The 8,925-nt window shown below is 48.5% G+C and overlaps 1 protein-coding gene and 1 long non-coding RNA gene across 5 annotated transcripts in view; both read left to right on the top strand.

The window, feature by feature from the left end:
• Mvb12b (multivesicular body subunit 12B) overlaps positions 1-8,925 on the top strand; it is a 163,512-nt gene that overhangs the window by 127,793 nt on the left and 26,794 nt on the right. The window lies entirely within an intron of this gene.
• The window catches only part of LOC116090039, a 496-nt gene continuing 339 nt past the window's right edge, over positions 8,769-8,925 (top strand). Inside the window, exon 1 of the long non-coding RNA XR_004118529.1 lies at positions 8,769-8,917. This is a non-coding gene — a long non-coding RNA (uncharacterized LOC116090039). The remainder of the gene's footprint in view (positions 8,918-8,925) is intronic.

Genomic DNA, 8,925 nt, shown 5'->3' with positions numbered 1-8,925 from the left:
TAGACAAGGCTGGCCTCGAACTCAGAAATCCGCCTGCCTCTGCCTCCCAAGTGCTGGGATTAAAGGTGCGCGCTACCACTGCCCGGCTCATAGTCTTTCCTTTTATGTTTATCCCCAATGTCTCTATACCAATATCACAAAATAAAGTACATTTCAATTTTTAAAAACCCCACAGTCATTAAAAATCCAAACACTTTAAAAATTCAGTCTCTGACAGGTCTGTAGTGGTGCACACCTTTAATCTCAGCGCTTGCGAGGTGGATCTCTGAGTTTGAAGTCAGCATAGTCTACAAAGCCAGTTCTAGGACAGCCAGGGCTATGCAGAGAAACCCTGTCTTGAAAACCAAAACATAAACAAAAAAGTCTTTATGGAGCCTATTACTATGTACAATGGACATAAGCCAATAAATTTTTTAATTAAAAATAAATAAAACAAACAAATAAATAAAAATTCAGACTATTTAAAATAACCAGTCTTTTTCAAAGTTAAATGTCTCTCCACATATCTGAAGTCTCCTAACCGTGGGCTCCTGTAACATCAAAAAAAGAAGTGTGTGTGTGTGTTGGGGAGATGGGTAACATTATATTTCAAATAGGAAAAGCCAGAGCCCAGTTATAATCATATCAAAGCAAAACTAAAGGCCAACAGTATAACCGCAAGAGCTTGGTATGTGATGTGTGGAATTCATTTAAGAGCCTCTGGATTCCATGGGACTCCCCTCAGGCTCTGCCATTCATAACACTCATGACTCCTCCCACAGGCTCAGGCAGGCTCCACTGCACAGCTGCTGTTGTCCTTGCTGGTCATTCATGGTACTGCATCCCCCAAATGTTGAGGCTTTGCCTCACTGTGCTGTGCCTTCACCAATAGCCTCTCCTAGGCTCTCACCTGCCACATGGTGCCAGCCTTCAACTTCTCTTCATGACTGCTCCAGTCCTGAGGCTTCTATTGCAGCTGAGACCTAGCCTTCACCAATAGGCTCTCCTGGGCTCTCATGATGCCAAGTCTCCGCTGCTGTCAATGGCCTCTTCATGCTCTTGAAGCCAGTACCACCTGGAAGTGATACACACATGACCAAACTCTGCCAGCATGAGTTGCAGCTTGGCCCGTCCGGGCCATAACTGCTGTGTGATGAGGGAACACACACACACACACACACACTCAGAAGGTTTTGCCTCAGTGATCCTTTTCTCTTCTTAATCACAGCTTATTCTTCAGCTCCACATGACCAATATTAATTGTACCAGCAAAGCAAAGGCTTCACTGTAGTGGCTCTGGTCTCCTGTTAATCACATCCAGTTCTTCAGCCCCAGATGACCAGAACTGCACGCTCTTCTTACTCATGGATAGAGTCCTGACTTCTACATGCACAAACCAGGCTCAGGCCCTGGTCCACTCTGTGTTGTGTTTCCAAGTCCCCACAAGAGCTCATTAAGCTTTTCACTTAATGACTTTTCCAGCCCAAAGTTCAAATGCCTCCTCAGTCCTTCCAAACATATGGTCAGATCTGTAGCAGTGTACCCCACAAACCTGGTACCAATGTCTATCTTAGAGTTGGTATTGGTGTAATAAAACACCATGGCCTAAGCAACTTGAGAGGAAAAGGTTTGTTTCATCTTATGCTTCCATATCACAGTCCATGATTGAAGGCAGTCAGGCTGGAACCTGGAGGCAGGAACTGAAGCAGAGGCGTTGAGGGGTGCTACTTCCTGGCTTGCTTCCCATGGCTTGCTCAGCCTGTTTCCTTATACCATTCAGGGCCACGTACCCAGGAATGGCCCCACCCACAGTGACCTGGAGCCTTTCTCATCAGTGATTAGTTAAGAAAGTGCTCCACAGGGAAGGGGAAAACATGATCAAAATATATTGTATAAAAATTATTTTTCAGTAAAAAAGGAAATATTCATAGACTTGTCTACAGACCATCTGATGGAGGCATTGTTCCATTGCAGGTTATTTTTCCCAGATGACTCTAACGTGTGACAAGTTGACCAAAGGCTAGCCAGGATAGTCCCCCAGGTGGTTCTTCTGATCTGGTCATCCTGGCTAGACTGGATAGTTGGGAATGGCCCTTCTACAAGGCTGAGACTGTCCCCAGTCTCTCCAGCCCACAGGCCTTTTATGACTCTTCTAGCAGCCATTTGGGATGAAGTCAAGGTGTCTTGGGAGATGGCTGTAGGTCTCTGCCCCATACTCCTATGAAGTTATTAAAAAAAAAAGTCCGAGTTAGAGCTTTGCCTTCTGAGGTGGGAAGTTCCACAGCTAAGGGGAAAGATGTAAAATAGTTACGCTGTGGTTCTGGGTTCATGTGCATGCATGCACATGTGTACACACACACATATATATGCACACACATATTTTTCTTTACACATGAATATACATGTAAGTGCACAGAAAACAGCTAGGGGCCAAAGGCCCTTGCAGAACCCTGCTTGGGGTTGGGGCTCCAGACTTTAGGATATTTTAACTTAGCTGGCCTTTAGGAATGGATTCATTGGAAAGCAGATTCATATATTGAGACACTCAAAAAAGTACAATTTAAAATTGTTTGTGTTGATGTTAGAGGGAAAAGGGGCCCTGGAAGGGAAGGTGCATCCCTCCTCGGATGTCTGTCTACAGGAAGCTGGGTGTGTGTGAGGCTCACCCAGCAGGGCCTGTCTGTCCAGTGGCCACCCAGCTTGACTCCAGTTACAGTGACGTGCCTAGAGAAGACCTGCCTCCCTGAGACCTTGGGAACAGGCCTCCCTGGGCCCAGACTCTGCTCAGTCAGGCTGCCTGCTTAATCTCCAGCTCACTAACAGGCTTCAGAATTCCATCTTGGAGCAGCAGGTGTGAGCACAGCCCCCCAGGCCTCCTGACCATGGAGCTCCCCACCCCCACCCCCATTACTCCATGGACATGACCCTGAGACAACTATCTTCACCTTAAGCCAAGTGCAAGCGGTTTTGGAGCTAAGCCATGACAGAGTTATAAAGTTAAAAGGCTTTCCCCATGGAGGGGTGTAGCAGTTCTAGCCAGGTTTCTAGTCCCTTCTGGGTGCTAGGCATGTCCTTCTGCCCTTTCTGGTCTCAGAGCTCTCCAAGAACCTCCCTCACCTAACCAGCTATCTGCATTAGAGGAGTGGCTTCTCTGAGCAGGGGCCTGAGGCCTCTTGGTACTCAGGATGTGGAACATGGGGTACTAAGGATGTGAAAAGGAATTGCCCCTCAAAGTGACGGTGTCAAACATTTTGTGTAGAGATAGGATCTGGAGATGATTATGTATATGTGAGGTGCAGATGACCCGTGCTTAACAGAACCTGAGGCACCTGTAACCTCTGACTTCTTTACAAGTTTTGTTTTTGTTTCCACTTCTGTCTGCAGTGCTGGGAGTGGAAGCCAGGGCCTTGCACATACTTAAGCAAACCCTGCATCGCTGAGCAGTCCTCCCAGCCCTTTAGGACTCTTTTCCAAGGCACATCAAACCGCTGAATTCATTCAGGTTGGGGAATACCCTTAGTTCTTGTCTTCTTGAGGGAAAGAAGTCAGTCAGAACACAGATGTTTTAAGCAGAAGTTCATTTAGCAGAGCAAAGCCAGCAGTCAGGCACAGTGTGGACTGCCCCCGCGTGGAGCAGCCTAGTGCACTCTATGAGTGGAGGTAAAGTTTTAGGAATACTTATGAGGTGGCATATTCATGATGTGACAGTGACCCTTTTCCTTCCCAACTCAAATGGACCAGATTTCCTTCCCAAATGGACCAGATGTCCCTTTCATGGCATTTCTTCCCATGATTCTCTAGGAAATCCCATAGGTCCAGACTTGAGGTCAAAACTACAATGCATGGTATTTTAGTGGTGCCAGGTCTCTCGAGCATACGGACCTTCATTAGTGCTGTGGGGGTTATAGCACGATCCTAGCTGCAACATCAAGGGTATTTAACCGCAGTAGCGTTCTGTCGTTCTGTTGGCTGGGAGACTCAGCCTTGGTTTTCTTCAGTCACTTCACATCTAACTCCTTACTTACATGGTACTAGACTGCACCAGGACCTCCATTCCTGCTTCATCAAGCTCCACCTATAACTCCAGAGAAGGCAGATGCCAAGGAGGACACTGCTGGGTACCCTGTAAGTCACCCCAGAAAAGATATTGCATCATGCCTTTGGAATAGTACCCACGTGTCAGATGGTTTAACATGGGTGCCTGGAGCTTGTGGAGGGCCATTTCCTCTACAGCAATAATATTACTACCCCAACCTACTGAGAAGTTAGTTGGACATTGGCTTCCTGTTTTTATCCTATTGCAACTTAAGAGTAGCCTGGATGTTATCATTTTCCTTTACAGTTGAAAGAAAGGCTCAGACAGATCAACCTCTGTCCTGATTATAGAGGGCAGGAGGTTGTGACCTGAACTCATTCCCCAAAAAACCAGGCACTGCTTTATATATGAAAATCCTGCATGAATGGCTGCTGCCGGGCTCAGCTCATTCATGTCTGCTGTCTCACATGCCCACCCAGCATTGCAGATGGAGAGCTTAAATATCCTGGAGCAGATGAAACTGACTCAGGGCTAGGTGACTTACCAAGGCCACATGGTGAACAAGCTGGCACCACTGCACGTGCGGCTGACTCCAGCGCCCACACTCCTTCGTCCTCCTGTGCGTGGGGCTCTGGAGTCTCCATTTGTGGCTGATAAATTGCTCCTTTTGGCTTATGAATAACATGGCAAAACAAATTGCTTTGGGGACCTAGAAGGAAGTCGCTGGCCTTGTGTAAACTCAATTGGAGTGTCATGGAGCAGGCAGCTCCGGAGGCATCTACAAACATCTTACAAAGATATCCCCAAAGTGAGTCACCCAGAAAGCAGGATGCCCCTGTTTTGGTTTGCAAATGAGTTTTGAGAAATGGCCTTGAGATCTTGGGTTGTTGGCACCTTTCCATCTGAAATTGCAAAGGACTTTGGAAATGCCACAGAAAAGGAGAGGAAGGGGTAGGCACTGGTTATTTATTGCTCTAAGCCCCAAGCAGGTACACAAGATTAAAGGCCTCCCACCACTCGGACTGCATTTAAATTTTACTCCAGCAATAACTACCTGCCAGTGAGCCCGTTCACCATCCCTTCTGAGGGCACCTGGGCTCAACTGACACAGTGACTGTTAGCAGCTAATAACGAAAGTGCTGGGAACAGGATCTTGTTTTAAAGTTTACATTTTCACAACTCTATTTTATGACTATCTATCAAGCATGCTAAGATGAAATCCTTCCTTGTCCCTTTTGCTTGTGGAGATGTCAAGGAGGCATGCCCCAGGGCATGATGGGGCATCAGAGGAGGCTCTGGGGTTGCTTTGGAAAGTGAAATGATAGTTTCCATAGAGAGGGAAGGAGCAGGACCTGGGGTGGTGGTGGTGGGCAATGTCCAAGCAATGCAACCTATGGATTGGGCAGCTTCCCCGAGAGCAGTGAAGACAGGATCTGGGTCAGCTGAAGATAGGGAGAAAACAAAGCCTAGACCAACTCCATAGCCTCTCTCCAGCGGGGGTGGGGCGCACAGCAGATTACAGCTTTGTTTGTTTAAACCTCGGGATCTGTAAGCATTCACAGTCCTCTTGACTTGCGCTGCCTGGTTGTAAAAAGAACAGTTGAACGAGCTCATTGTTTGGGGGCTTCTTTCTTTAATGTATTTTACAAACACTCGCGGTGACAGGCCTGACATGCAGATTTCTATGTACTCGCTCTTCAGTCCGGGATTACAGCATTAATAACACAGTTCCGTGCTTCATGCCATTTTTAAGCATGATCGTTATGATAAAGGGCATATACTTAATTACAGGCCTGCTTAATTACAGCTCTGTTGAAGCTCGTTTGTTTAGGAGAATGCTAATTGTGCTACGGAGCCCACGGCACATCCTCACTTTCAGCTGATCCTTGTTGCTCCAGTCCATGGATTCAGCGTTGGTGAAAACTGCCACGTCTTTTGCTTTAAGTAAAAAGAGGAAAGCAGCGGCCATACACTGAAGGGACAGTTTCTAGTTAGATATTGGGAGCCACCAGGGAGCTCTCCATGTGCCAGACCCTGACTGTTGTCAAATATCATTTCTGTTGATGTGCAGGAGCCTTCATGAGCTACTGTAGTATGCCCATTTTACAGACAGGCTCAGAGGTGTGGTAGCCCTGGCATGGATAGCCACCATCTACTGAATTGTGAAGGGAGCAAGAAGAGAGCTTGCTTCTGAGCTCCCAGCCCATCCTTCTACCACAGGCCAGGCTGTGAGCCTGAGCCCTGGCTCCATCATGCCCCAGAACTTGGTGAATAGAGCCTACAGTTGGGAAGGTTGAGCTGGTTGGAGCAAGTTTACCACTTCGTACTGGGAAGGAACATGGGCTTCCTGCCTCTCTTCTCTTTTGTGGAAGAAACCTTGGTAGGACTGTGGGCCCTGTACCTTTCTTCTCTTCTTTGCCTTTGTAAAGTCACCCTGGGAGCCTACCTGGAGAAAGGGCCAATGCCTGTTCTGGTGTCATCCTGATTCTGAACCATAGCTGTGCATGGGTCAGGCAGGATCTGGGAGAGGAGCCATGCCCTAGCTCTTGCTGATTGGAGGGTGGGGTGACCCTGTGAGCCGTGTCCTCCAGCAGTGTGTGGCCCTGAGGAGGGTCAGTGAGAACCTGGCAGCTAGGACAGCCACCCGCACCTCAGCTCAGAACAGTGGTATGGAGACATCCAGTCCTCACTGGGGAAGGAGAGAGGCAGGGGCGAACAGGGCTCCCCAGGAGAGGGAGGACAGAGATGATTTATGAGCAGTCTTGGGGATCACATGAAAAATGGGTGCCATCATTTTAAGGATTATGTTTGCCAAACCTCTGAATACTTTCATATGTGGAAGGCCATCCAGCAAAGGCTCCTAGGAATGGATGCTGTTGAATCAGAAATGGCCTTCCCTTCAGTGGCTAAACACTGCAATGCAGAGTCCTACCCAGGCTCCCAGCAAGCAAACAGCTCTGCCTGTTGGCTCAACCCAGTGTATCTGCCTAAGAGGACAGTGGGGCCCTGAGCTGTGATCAGTCTGGGCAGCCCTTCTCCCTGTAGCTGCAGCTTCCTAGTAGATACAGGCCTTCACCCTCCTTGGCCTTCTCTTATCTAGACAGGAGCCCACTCTGCCTATTTCCTATGTGTCAAATGCAGTGCTGGGTTGCTAGGCAGGGTCCCACCTCCCGGAGCAGCAGACCTGACTCGGCCTCTCCATTTCCTTATGGGGTTAGTTTAGGGTTCCATGATGACCTCCCTCTCTTCAAGGCTCTCAGGATGATCATGAGAGAATACCATGCTAGCATGAGCAGATCAAGTAGCACCTAGATCCTGTAGCCATGCTGTAGCACCGCAGCCTTGAGAGGGGTTCCTCTCATGTTCAGTAGGCAAATCACAGCGATGTGTCTGACCAACAATAAGCCCGTTCTGCAAAGGGGTTTGCTATTCATCCTCTTCCATTCATCCTCTTCAGCTGGACCTAAACCACAAGGCATTGCATAGACCCTGGTAAACCCCATGCTCTGGTGTAGCCCAAATGCCGCATTTGAGCCCTTCGTTGGATTTCCCTGTTAGCCGATTTAGCAAGCGTTCACTTCACTTAAACGTCCCAGATATCGGTGGTGTCCTGACCCACTTCACAGCAGTTGCTTAGTCTGCTTCTCTAGTGCCTAGGCTGTGTCATATGGAAGGGAGTGTATGCCACTTGTGGAAGTCCAGTGACAACTCTGTGGTGTCATTTCCCTCCTTCTGCCTTTGTGCGATTGCATGGCTCAAACTCAAGTCACATATGTGCAACAAGCACCTTTACACACTGAGCTGTCTCAGTAACCCCACTAGACTTTTAAAAAAGATTTATCTACTTTATGTGTATGAATGTTTTGCCTTCACTCCTGTCTTTGAACCACATACATACAGTATCCATGGAAACCAGAAAAGGGTGTCACTCCTCTGGAACTGGAGTTAAAGATGGTTGTGAGCTGCCATGTGGGTTCTGGGAACGGAACGCAGTGTCCTCTGCAAGAGCACTTAGCCACTGAGCCTTCTATCCACACACCCCTCACTATACACAGACACACAGACACACACACACTCACTAGATTTTTACAATGAAATTTGGTCAGTTAGTATGGCTTGGAGGTCACATCTGCTTCAGTGTGTCCTGTGCTGTTGGGGGCCCTGTGCTGTTCCTCTTGAGCCTCTCCCCTGTTGACTCTAGCAAATGGGCTAAGATCTGTCCTATAGTGCCTGCGAGCTGTGTGTGACTGCCCAGCCTCCTATTGTAAGTCCCCACCTCAGTCACTTTACCAATGGCTCCTTGCAGTCAAGACTGGGCACAAGTGGCTTCCATCTCTGCCGCCAGTGCAGATAGGATCTGCCACCACCACCATCCTGGTGGCCGCCATCATGCAGCCTTATGTTTATTACAACATGAAACACTCTCCCCTCTGTCAGCTAGTAGGCCACAGAGCTCCCATAAGGCTGTGGGTGAGGACTTCACTGTAGGGTGGGTACAGAGAAGCTCCGGTCACTCGGCAGGAGCAGTAATCCGCACGCTCCCTTATCCATGGGGAGATGAAATTCTATTGTCCATGTCCAAGCCTTGTAAGTCAAGGCTTCCAAGTTACTGCTTCCTGCCTGCCTGACCTTGGGAGGCTCCAGACTCTGGAGCTCTGCCTGGTTACCTGAAAAAAAACCCATCAGAAGTGACATGAGCCCCTGCGAGCATTTGAGGCCAAAGCACACAAGAGCTGTGTGGAGTGAACAGAGACGTAGAGCTCACACTAGATGGTCAGTGGCAGCTGGTACGGCCTCCTTCCCTCTCTGACAAGCTTGTGGCTTCCCAGGGATTCTTCATTCGTGGGACTATGTCTGCTGTGGCAGGTTCTCAGGTGTGTGGGACTATGTCTGCTGTGGCAGGTTCTCAG

Source organism: Mastomys coucha, unplaced genomic scaffold (assembly GCF_008632895.1).
Source record: "Mastomys coucha isolate ucsf_1 unplaced genomic scaffold, UCSF_Mcou_1 pScaffold15, whole genome shotgun sequence".
NCBI classification, from domain to species: Eukaryota; Metazoa; Chordata; class Mammalia; order Rodentia; family Muridae; genus Mastomys; species Mastomys coucha.
The sequence above is the reverse complement of the archived record's forward strand: the minus strand, read 5'-3'. Positions and strand labels throughout refer to the sequence as shown.